This window comes from Etheostoma spectabile, chromosome 4, assembly GCF_008692095.1.
Source record: "Etheostoma spectabile isolate EspeVRDwgs_2016 chromosome 4, UIUC_Espe_1.0, whole genome shotgun sequence".
NCBI classification, from domain to species: domain Eukaryota; kingdom Metazoa; phylum Chordata; class Actinopteri; order Perciformes; family Percidae; genus Etheostoma; species Etheostoma spectabile.
The window spans coordinates 2,529,553-2,540,837 of NC_045736.1; the positions used below are offsets into that span (position 1 = coordinate 2,529,553).

Below are 11,285 nucleotides of genomic sequence, written 5' to 3' on the forward strand. Positions count from 1 at the left end.
CCTACTGTTATGACTGTCATTCCTGGAAAAACATTCCAAGACGTCGGCCTATGTGTGACAAGAAAGTACTGACAGCTACTTAGTAGAGCCAACCTTGCTTTTCTCCAGCAAGAAGAGAAGCACTCAACAACCATAATGGTTCTTGAGGGCACTGTGCATGTTTGCCGTCTGACTAATTAATAAGAACGGTGAGGGATTTGTGGACTGATTAGTAAGTGGAACATTGCACTGAATGTTACATTGTTCCTGTGTTGTAAATTCATGTTAATCTTTTTTTTATTAATACTTGATACAATGTGACACCGCTCTGTTAATAAGGATTTAGCAATACCAAGGTCCACGTTTTCTAATTCCCTGATCTAAATATGATATATTTTAAGACGTGCGTGAGAACTGGAGTGGCTTTTTTTTTTTTGCTTTTTCATACAACTGGTAATAAAATAAGCTCAATCTTTAAATGATTTAAGTGAAAAGCAATGTTAGACTCTTTGAAGTTTTGCTAAAACAAGAGATTGGCTTTACTCGTAACATATGATTGATAGGCCTATGAGGGTACCTTTGTATTGGGCATTAGAGAGAATACACACCACATATCGTATACATGTGCTACAAAACTACAGTTAACATTCAGGAACACACAGACATACCCATACAGTATACACCAGAATTTAAAGGGGGGCGGCACACCACAGTAAAAATCAAATGATCCAAAAGATATTTGAGAAACATTTATACATGCTTCTTGACATGAAGATGAAGGCACATTCATTGTTTTCAAAGAAATGGGCGAGTCTACAATCACCCACACTGAGAGGTTTAAATGCTATTTTAACATAAGCAAAGGTGTACATCAAAGAGACAAAAACGTCAAAATCCAGCATGATTGAGCATGCCATAGATCCCATGTGATTTTTCTTTTTTAATTTGTTGAACCCTGAAATATTTTAACATTTCTCTACTTTTATTCAGTAATGACTACCAATAGTTTACCAATAGTAATAAGTCAGTTTTATTTTTGGTTGTTTAAAAAAGATTATATGTTAAAGCTAGTATTTTTTGTTAACTGACTTGGTTGACACGTGAGACTATAAATGTATATACATACATATGATTATTATCATTTTTTAAGAAGATCATGTGTGTGTTGTTTATTTTATTTAGAACTGAATCATCCAGAAACCATATAATCTGCAAGCAAGACATTTCAACTATGCATCTGTAACTGCTTAGCTGTGTATGCATTATGCATCATTATGATGCTGCACACAATTGTCTCATCAAACTCACCGTGCACCCTAACACCCTGCATATTAATTCTGGCTATCAAACCCAATCCCATTCACAGATTGCTATCATGAATATTTCATTTTAGTCAGTGAAGTGGATAAGATCATTGGGGATCTTGGGGTAATGATAAGGACCATCAGTTATGGAAATGAGATGTACAGTAAAGACACTGGCACTTTTCAAAATGGCACAACTGGTTGCTGATTAGAAACCCACCTGGAGATGAAAGGACCATGTTGTAGTTGCTGAATAGGGACTGCTTGGTTGCTCACCTGTACTTCCACTGACCCCGAGCACACTAAGCCCCATGGACTGATCCACTTCAATTAGCTATTGCTGTTGACGTTAAACACTTGTCTGTGTCACTGGAGAAGTACATCATGTTGATATGGTTTAGTGATTAGGCCAAGCTCATTAAAACTATGAAACTGGACAATATGGCGGACATATGATAGGCCTCATATATTGTATTTTGGTGCATCAGAACAGTCCATCACGCACAAACCCGAACTCCAAAGAACAAATCGATTTGTTTTGTGATTTCTAAGTATGTCATTGGTCTGCAGGTCTTGGGTAGCCTCATCGAGTTGCTGAAGAAATGTGAGATAGTCAAGCAATTTAAGGGTCTGAAACCAAGCCAGGTCTTGGGCAGGCTGTATGCCAATCCCCAAGTTCATTAAGGCCCTGCTTCAATGACTTGGGTTGTGCGTGTGTTGTCCAACGTTTCCGAATGGGCCACACTCAGGCAAAAAGCCTGGGAGAGGTGAGATGCGATAACTGTAGTTGTACATATTGAATAAACTGTCATGTCTAGCGCCTGCTCTTAATAAAATGTTTTGGTTTTCCCGCTTTTTCAGTTATATTTTGTCTCATTTCAGGGTTAAGGTTACTTTCGGTCTTTTTCCTAGCCGCACGTTTGATTACCTAGCCCCGCACAATGTTTCCACCGTGTCTAATGTCTCCCCTGCCCCAGTGTATATGTACATACCGTAATCCTCTGTCATTGTCAGATTGTTGTCTTTTGTGTCAGCATTCCAGCATGTTTCTAGTGAGTGTTTCCCAGTGTCGGTTTAGACCTTTTGCATCCCTGACTGAGTTCTGCCAAGTGATTTTGACAACTTTTGCCTGTGAGTATTTAACCTGATTAAATAGGCAACTTGAACTTCACTTTGCTTGTGACTCATGCATTTGGGTCCATTTCCTCAGTTTGTGTGCGCAACCTGACACTAACACCTATGTTTTTGACAGTCTTTCTTGAAGGCATTTTTGATGTTGCGTTTGCTGCATACACAAAGAACGTGTGAAGATTTTTTTGAAGGTGAAGCCCGGTCAAACCAGATTTCTAATGGCCCATTTTGCCTCATTTAATCAATGGGCACTGGGGCATTCTTTTTTGCCTCAATTTCAATTTGGTGAACTGGACATGTATATTTGTGTCATTGACCAATAGAAAACCACCTTGAGACCACCTACCTTTGAGGGAACAGAAAGCAGATAGTTCAAAATGGAGGAAGCTACATTTTATAGCTGTGTTTTTATTTGAAACTCTTCTGTTAGATTATAAACTACTCAAAAGAGGAATACTGTAGTTGACGACAGTTGTGAGACAGAAATTGAGGTTAAAAGTCTCTTTTTTTCCCGCTCTCAATAACTCTTCATTGAAGAAACAATGTACAAAAGAGGTGTTAAGTAGATGTATGAATAAATGTTTAACACTGAGTGGTAAACTGCCTGTTTTAAATCACCATTGTCCTGACTGAATTAGTAGCACTGTTGCTTCCCTCAGAGTGACTGAAACCATTGTTGTCAGCTCAGATGTGACACACATACAATACTTTCCATTAAAGGCGCAATAAAAGACAGCCAATTAACGTAATCATGGGTTTTCCAGTAGTGCATATATTGTCAACTGTGTAAAAACTAGCAGCCAGAGGGGAGATGGGTAAAGGGGAGCTCCAAAGTTAAAAATATCATCAAACAATCATCTTTGACCTGTCATAAAACTGACTTTCCCTTTAAAAGTCACAAAAACTATACAGTACAATGGACATAGGTCGAGCATCCTGAACAGGAATCCATTGGAAATTCGTTAACAATTAATTTTCTAATTATGAATGAGTATTATGCATTACTATTTATTGTATTGTATTACATGGTATTATGACTTTGGAGCTCCTTTTTTAAAAAATAAAAAGTACATTTTCAAATTTTCTTAATTTGAATCCTATGTGCAATAGATTATGTGTAAATATTTTTTCTTCATCCCTTTTTGTCCTCAAAGCACAAGTCCACAACAATAAGACAAGAGGTGGCCAGGTTTTTTGACAGCTCACTTAACCGCAGCCTGTAGCTGGCGAGCTAAATGTTGAGACTCTCATGTTTTAATGTCTGCAGCTTAGGAAAACTAATCAAAATGTTCTTACTGGTGCGAACAAATGCAGCTGGATTATTAACCTATAAACAGTGCATGGCTAGTTATGTAGGTATGAGCTGAATCCGTTTGAATTAGCAACAGACTGAAGTACAGTACTACTGAACTGAAAGGAAGTCAGAATCAGCACTGAATGTTACAGCCATATAAGCCGTGAGGTACCAAAGTGCTTTTAAGCAGAAATTTGAACAAACTGCATAGTTGGAGATTATGAATCTCTAAAAAAGCAAATGACACCGCACGGAGGAAAATAGAAATAATGTCCTATGGCTATTGTGACTGATAAGCAGCCTGCCATTAATCATACCTCACTAAACCTGTAGAAAGACTCCATTTGCGTGCCACTTTCTGTGTGACTGGGTCTTGAGACAAGGTGTAAAACCAACTTTGCACCTCCACACCAGGCCAATCCCTGTGTGAGGTGTTTATGTAAGATTGTTAGTTTGAAGTACTAAAATTGTCAACACAGACTCTGTTACTGACATAGACAAGGTGTGTGTAGAGAGCTTTCGCAATGGTTTGGTCGATGTACACTCACATTAAACATCCTGACGTCTACACTTATATCAAGTTCCAATAAAAATGTACATTTTATAAGTTACATCTTTTGATCTAAAGTAAATCCCCTTTGAAACTTCTCCCGGTATAAGTTGAACTTTTTAATAAGTGTGAACAATCTGTTGAAGCCCCTGGGACATGTGACATGTAAACACTAAGGGGAAAAATAGAGCCTCCCCGCTTTCTTTCTCCCTGCTCTTTTCATCAGGTGTTACGGAAAGCCATCTCGGCTGCATGCTCTTCTTCTTTTAACCCCCAGCAGCCTTTCATCTCGCCTGGAAAAGGAGGTCCCATGTTTATCTCCTGATCCAAGGAGTAGGGTACAGCACAGGGGTTATAAGGGGGAGGAGATGACAGGGCCGACAAAGATGGGTAGATCTGAAAGCAGTCTTTAACTGACAAAAGGCCCCAGCTTACCGCATATCTGTGACATTAAGGATTAGGGCGGAGAGCAGTGCTCTGGTTAATCTCTCCCCTCCAACATCCCTCACTCAGCCTGATTCCCTCACCTCACACTCTCGGCAGACGCTTCTCTGCCCCAACTTTAATTAGTTTTAGCGCGGATTGAAGGAAAAGTTGGTGCTTTCTTCAGGTGATAAAACAGTAACTGCCACTGAGCTTAGTCAGGGTTAACAGAGTTGAGGTCAAGTGTGGACTCCTGGGAGTTTAGATCCGACTGCAGAGGAAAGGTCTGAGGAGGGAAACCCGAGGCCAAAAAAACGCTGATGAAGAGAGACTGAAATTGGTTCTTTCATGTATGCCTGTATCATTGTGTTGCTATGGGGAATGACAAAAAGCCCCCTAGCACAATTCTGTCAAAGCAACTTATTCTCACGACTGGGTATGCACGATAGTCTACAAAACATTTGACACCAATTTGTACAGTGAAGGAATGTATCTAGTACATTTACTCAAGTACTGTAACTTAATTACAAATGCAAGGTACTTTACTTGAGTCTTTAACTTTCATACCACTTTCTATTTTACTCTGCTACATTCAGAGCAAATTATTGTAATTTTTACTCCACTCATTCTGAGATAGCTTCAGTTACTAACAAATTAAGATTTTTGCACACAAGCACATGCAGTTTATAAAATGCAAAGTTTTATTATTAATTTTACCGCCCAAAAATACATACCTACAGGTGCAGCTAAAATGATTGGCCGATTAAGTTACTTGACAAAAAGTTAAGATCATTTCAGTTTCTGAACTGTGAGGATTTTTCTGCAATTAATACTTTTAAGTACATTGTCCTGATGATACTTACCTACTTTTACTTGAGTAAATTTCCAATGCACTTTAACTTTAACTCTTCTTATTTTTACAGTGTGGTATTACACTTTTACTTCAGTAAAGATCTTAAAACTTTTTCCACCACAGGATAAGTATGGTATCTTACCAAATTAGGCAATACTGGCGGTCACGTGACGCGGCTACAGAGCTCCGGGAGATGTTAAATGTAAATGTAAATGTGCTGTATTTATATAGCGCTTTTCCTGTCTTAACAACTGCTCAAAGCGCTTTTCATCTACAGAAAAATTCACCATACACACATTCATACACTGTGGCCGGGCTGCCGTACAAGGTGCCACCTGCTCATCAGATAAACATTCATACTCCGATGCGCAGCAACGGGGGCAACTCAGGGTTCAGTGTCTTGCCCAAGGACACTTCGACAATGACTGCAGGGGCGGGGATCGAACCACCAAACTTTCCGATTGGTAGGCAACCACTTACCACTGAGCCACAGCCGCTGAACAGCATCACATACTAGTTGAGTTGAGTTTCCTCAAGACTAGGTCACTGGATGGCGGCTACAGAGGTCCTTGAGAGTCGCCGCTCAGCGGCAGTTGCCAGTTGAGATTACCAGATGAAAGGGGACTTGAGCCAGGTAATCTACAGGGCACGCTAGCTACCGGTCGTTTCGGTGGACATCACAGTTGAGTTAGGCGACAAGAAATGGGTGGCATGCAGCGATGACACGTTAGATTCAGATACCAAAACGACTAGTTCAATTAGGAAAAAAGATTTTGGTTCCATTGAACACGCATTTCCTTGGTTCCTTTGTTTCCCCCAGGAAGTTACTCCGCTACAGCTTGAAAGCGCCGTGTTTATGAACCCCCCCATCCACCCCGCGCCCCCCCCCCCCCCCCCACCGTGTTTTATTCTGCAGCAGTCACCTAGTGCTTTCAGCAATGCTTAGGAATTGCAGTGCATTATTGTAGGTTACATTTGAAACCGGAAGTTGGATTTCCAGGGTCAAAGTTGGAACACGGTCTGACCTCGATTTCTGAACTCGAACTGGACAACCACAGAGTACCCCGAGCTAAAAATCCAAAATGGCTGCTCCGTGCTAAACAGTTGTGAAAGTATAGTACATACAGTTATAAGCACTTTGGTCTTATTGTGTCTCACTAAATCAATCTTACACACAGTCCTGTCCAACTTCTACCGTGGACATGTTTTACGCTTTAACTCGGGTGTGACCTCATTCCCGGCTTCGGCTTCTGAGTTCCAAGGTGAATTGAATGCATTAATTCTTCAAATTGCTTTTGCACAAAAGGTCATTGAAAAGACTAATAAACATCATCAGGATAAGAGTATTTCTCACAAAGAATAAGGTTTGTTGGTTTGCTGGTAAACTAGAAATGTTTAAATTTAACTTCCAAGTACTTGTGTTTTATTCAAATGTCCAACTTATTGTTTCACTTTTGAATGTCTGCTCAACAAGATGAGCAAGGTTTTTTGATAAATAGCTGGACATAGCTCCCTATTCATTAATTATGCAAAGGAGTGCTAATCAGAAATAATGGGCTTCTTAATACAGTGCCAACAACGAAGGTGACCAGAAGCGGCTCGGCACCTGGACGTTGCACCGCATGCAGTTTGCCCCAACATACCACAAATTGACTAATGAGGTTGACAAACTGTCAGCGATTAATGAATGGCACTGAAAATCAAGTTAATTGTCTCACAGGTGTCCTCAGGGTGTTGCATTTCATCTTATCGAGGTGTCACTCTCTTAGTAAGAACTGACACTATCAAGTGCATCCATTTAAATGGTACCTCATGCAGTGCAGCCATCGCACCTTTTTTTGTATATTATTAGCAGCAGTGTTGTGGTACTGCTGGGTGCCATGAAACAGTTTATTTACGCTAAAGCTACAATCACCCATCAGAGTTACGTGTTGTGGCTTTTTTCTAACTTATTAAATACAACACACATGGTTGGAGCTCACCGTGCTTTCTATTCACAGATAATTGACAATTGTTCGTACAATAGTAATTAGACTACAACAACTATACAAATCCGGGCTTGACTTACATAAGTATTAACATAACCCCACATGTTACATAGACACATATACTAATTAAATATGTAGTACACATGTGCAGCAGATCTTTACTTTAAAGTACTGTATCACTAGCCAAGCACGTTCTTATTGTTTATGATTACTTATTTTCTTCTTCTTCACACTGTTGACTTTATTTGATTATTCCTTAATTTTGTCCCTTTTTGTAATAACCTTTTTTTCTCTTTCATGTTATGAGTTGCTGAAAGTTGAAGGGAACCCAACATGACAAAGCCCCTGAGAGTTTCTGGGTTTCTAGCATGCCCTTTTTTATTTAATTTCTCTAAATGCATCACAGTGTTGTATTTTTAACTGTGCTAAAGAAAGACAATGAAAAATCAAAACTATGTTTCTATACAGGTGCAATAACGCTGGCTTGTAATGTGTGCAATACTCAACTGCTAATATTATTATTATAATATTATTATTATTATTATTTTACTTTTCACCATTTCAACACCTTAATTATGTTAATTATGTGAATACTGTATCATAATATTCCTTTGACTATGTAAATATCCACACTCCTTATATTCTTTATTCATATTTTTGCAACTGTAAACACACTTCCTTTCGAGGGATCAAAAAAGTTTTCTGATTCTGATCTGATACATTGGGGAAAATAAATCAGTAAAAGTATTGGGATGCATAGGCCAGAAAGGTATTACAGTTTGACAAAGTACTGGATGTTTAGTATAGGCTCCATGACCAGCTTCACTGGGCAATGGAATAGATGTGACATTGTGAAGAAAGGGGAGTGGAAGCACTGCTCGGACTTTGTGGTGATACACACAGCCCATATTTGTATTTTCAATTGGAGCGTTGTGGATATATTCTCCATTTCAAACATTTGTTCATTTCTTCACAAAGGACGAGCTGAATACACAAAAATTAATCTAACAAGTGCCCCCTGAGGTCTGCAATTAATCAAGACTTTCATTTTAATTTGGCCTGAGCATGGGTGTGTGTGTGTGTGTGTGTGTGGTGTGGTGTGTGTGTGTGTGTGTGTGTGTGTGTGTGTGTGTGTGTGTGTGTGTGTGGGTGTGTGTGTGTGTGGGGGGGGGGGGGGAATGGAGCAACTACACAAGTGGCCACTCTGACAGTTTCCCTTGGAGCTGGGCAGCCAAGTGCTTCTGTCTTGGAGTGGGATGAGGTAATCCTTCAAATGCTGGCTAAGACAAAATAGGTGGATTGAATTCACAGCAGGCCTAATATGAAGTTCATGCAAAGCTTAGAAGGGCAGCCTTTCGACAAGAAGGGATTTGGAAAAGTAGGGAAACGCTGTAAAGAAACAGATAACATTTCATCACTGTCTGATGAAATACGTTAAGACTTATTGTAGAAGCATTTCTTTTTTCTCTCGGTTTCTAATACTTTTAATGCATGATATAAAGTGGCCTCTTCATAGAACTCTATTATACATTTTTCATAAATTCTTGCTTTGAATTTAACTCAGAGAAATCCGCAAAAACAAATGGCATTGGCTCAACCCAAAGGTTGCCACATTGGTTTCCTGGAAATTGATTCACACATTACTAAAGTATTTACTGTTAGGGATTCCTTTAGTTTTAATAGTAAATGACAAGTCTAAAATAGGTAGAAGTCACTAAGAACGTATGAATCACAAATGGGTGATGGACCCACCCAATCCAGAAGATAAGTGAATGCACTTAGTTACTAGTCAGCTGAAAAATGTACTCTGTAAATCCCTACAGCAATGCCAGGTTTTGGCAGGTACGAGCCTATTTGGGCTGCTGCATTAGCACTGTTCTTGAGCGCTGTAAATGAGCATAAGGTAGAAGTATCCATGGCACTCTTGAGGCTAATCTTTGAAAAGCCTTATATCTCTTGCTATAAAGTCATAAAAACATGTCTAAGCATGTACAGTACCAGCATTAAGGTGACATCAGGGCAAGTACAAAATGGTTGCCTTGGTCTCTGTGATCATAACGTCATATCATAGACAGTGAAGAAAATGACACAACAGATCCCATTGCTCTGCACAGAGACCAGTGAAGGATATATAAGTTTTTTCGGTGATGGCTAAGCATTACTGAGCAGCCTCCAACTGAGCTTGAAAGACGATATGGGACGTAGGCAAATGTCTGATAGTTGTACGACTTCTGGTAGCTGTGCAAGAGAAATCTCAATCATTCCCATCAGCAGTGACGGAGAGAGTAGGTATATGTTCATAGGCACAGGCTAATTATTGCTGACTAAAATGATAGTTAACATAGTACTTAAACCAAACAGTAATGTACTGTGAGTCCAAAAGTCTGCGAGCTTCTCTGACAATACGGTGATTTGTCGACTATGCGATAGCCAGTTGCTTGGTTATGACACAATCGTTAGCCTATTTTGGCCTATGGCAGGTTAGAGCCTGTTAGCATCAAAAATCATGGTGCCATAGGAGCAACACTTTTTTCATTCACATTGACCAAGTACCCCCTTGGTCAATGTGAATGGAAAAAAAAAGAAAAAGAAGAAAGAAAAAAAGGACATAGGACAGCTAGAGAGAGAGAGAAGAGAGAGAGAGAGAGAGAGAGAGAGAGAGAGAGAGAGAGCGGATGAGATGCTTAAAGGCCCACAGGTGGATAATAATAATAATAATAAATTTAATTGTAACACTTTATATTGCAAAAATCTCAAAGTGCTACATGGTAAAAAAAGTAAGTGATAAATAAAACACATGGAGAGCATGAAAATAAATATAAATAAACAAAAACAATGTAGAAAAGGGCAAGAGATCAGTCAAAAGCTCTCCTAAAAGGTGGGTTTAAGGCCAAGTTTAAAATCATCCACAGTTGTGGTGTCCCAGGTGGTCAGGGAGAGCATTCCACAGTCTGGGAGCCGCTGAGCAGATAGCCCAATCTCCCATAGTACGGAGCTTTGTCCTGGGAGGTTTCAGGAGATAACCTGAGGCAGATCGGAGGGTCCGGGTAGAGGTCTGTGGGGTGAGAAGTTCCTTGAGGTAGGGGGGGCTTCACCGTGGATGCACTGATGGGTGAGGAGGGAGAACTTGTACTCAATCCTGAGAGACACAGGAAGCAGTGGAGAGATTTGAGGATGGGGGTGATGTGGTCGTGTTTGCGCACCCTCAACAGGATCCTAGCAGCGCTGTTCTGGATGTACTGTAGCTTTTGAAGGCTTTTCTCAGGGATCCCCGTGAGGAGCGCATTGCAGTAGTCAGCCTGGAGGAGACAAAGCGTGGCCAAGCTTTTCCGCATCAGCTGGGTGAGTGTGGGACGAAGTTTAGCGATGTTCCTGAGGTGGAAGAAGGAGGTCTTGCAGAGATGTTTTATGTGAGCCTCAAAGACAAGATGGAGGTCATTTTAACACCCAGGTTAGTGGCTGATGTAGACAGTGGAATATTTGGCCAGAGAGGTGGATGCTGGTAATGGCAGATGACCGAAACTGGGTGGAGTGCCGACTAAGATGGCTTCAGTCTTGGAGCTGTTTAGCTGCAGAAAGTTTTGCTGCAACCACACCTTTACCTCCTCCAGGCAGGTGGTCAGAGTGGATGATGGCAGGGCAGCAGAGGGGGTTGGGTGAGTCCTGAGGCAGAGTTGAGTGTCATCAGCATAGCAGTGGAATGAGATGTAGAGGATAAACAAGGTGGGGCCGAGCACTGAGCCTTGAGGGACACCACAGGTGA

At 40.4% G+C, this 11,285-nt stretch overlaps 2 long non-coding RNA genes across 2 annotated transcripts in view; both read left to right on the plus strand.

Moving 5' to 3' along the window:
- LOC116687518 (uncharacterized) overlaps positions 1-5,300 on the plus strand; it is a 15,206-nt gene extending 9,906 nt beyond the window's left edge. Inside the window, exon 3 of the long non-coding RNA XR_004331569.1 lies at positions 5,219-5,300. This is a non-coding gene — a long non-coding RNA (uncharacterized LOC116687518). The remainder of the gene's footprint in view (positions 1-5,218) is intronic.
- Positions 5,301-10,685: 5,385 nt separating this feature from the next.
- The window catches only part of LOC116687510 (uncharacterized), a 17,216-nt gene continuing 16,616 nt past the window's right edge, over positions 10,686-11,285 (plus strand). Inside the window, exon 1 of the long non-coding RNA XR_004331560.1 lies at positions 10,686-10,837. This is a non-coding gene — a long non-coding RNA (uncharacterized LOC116687510). The remainder of the gene's footprint in view (positions 10,838-11,285) is intronic.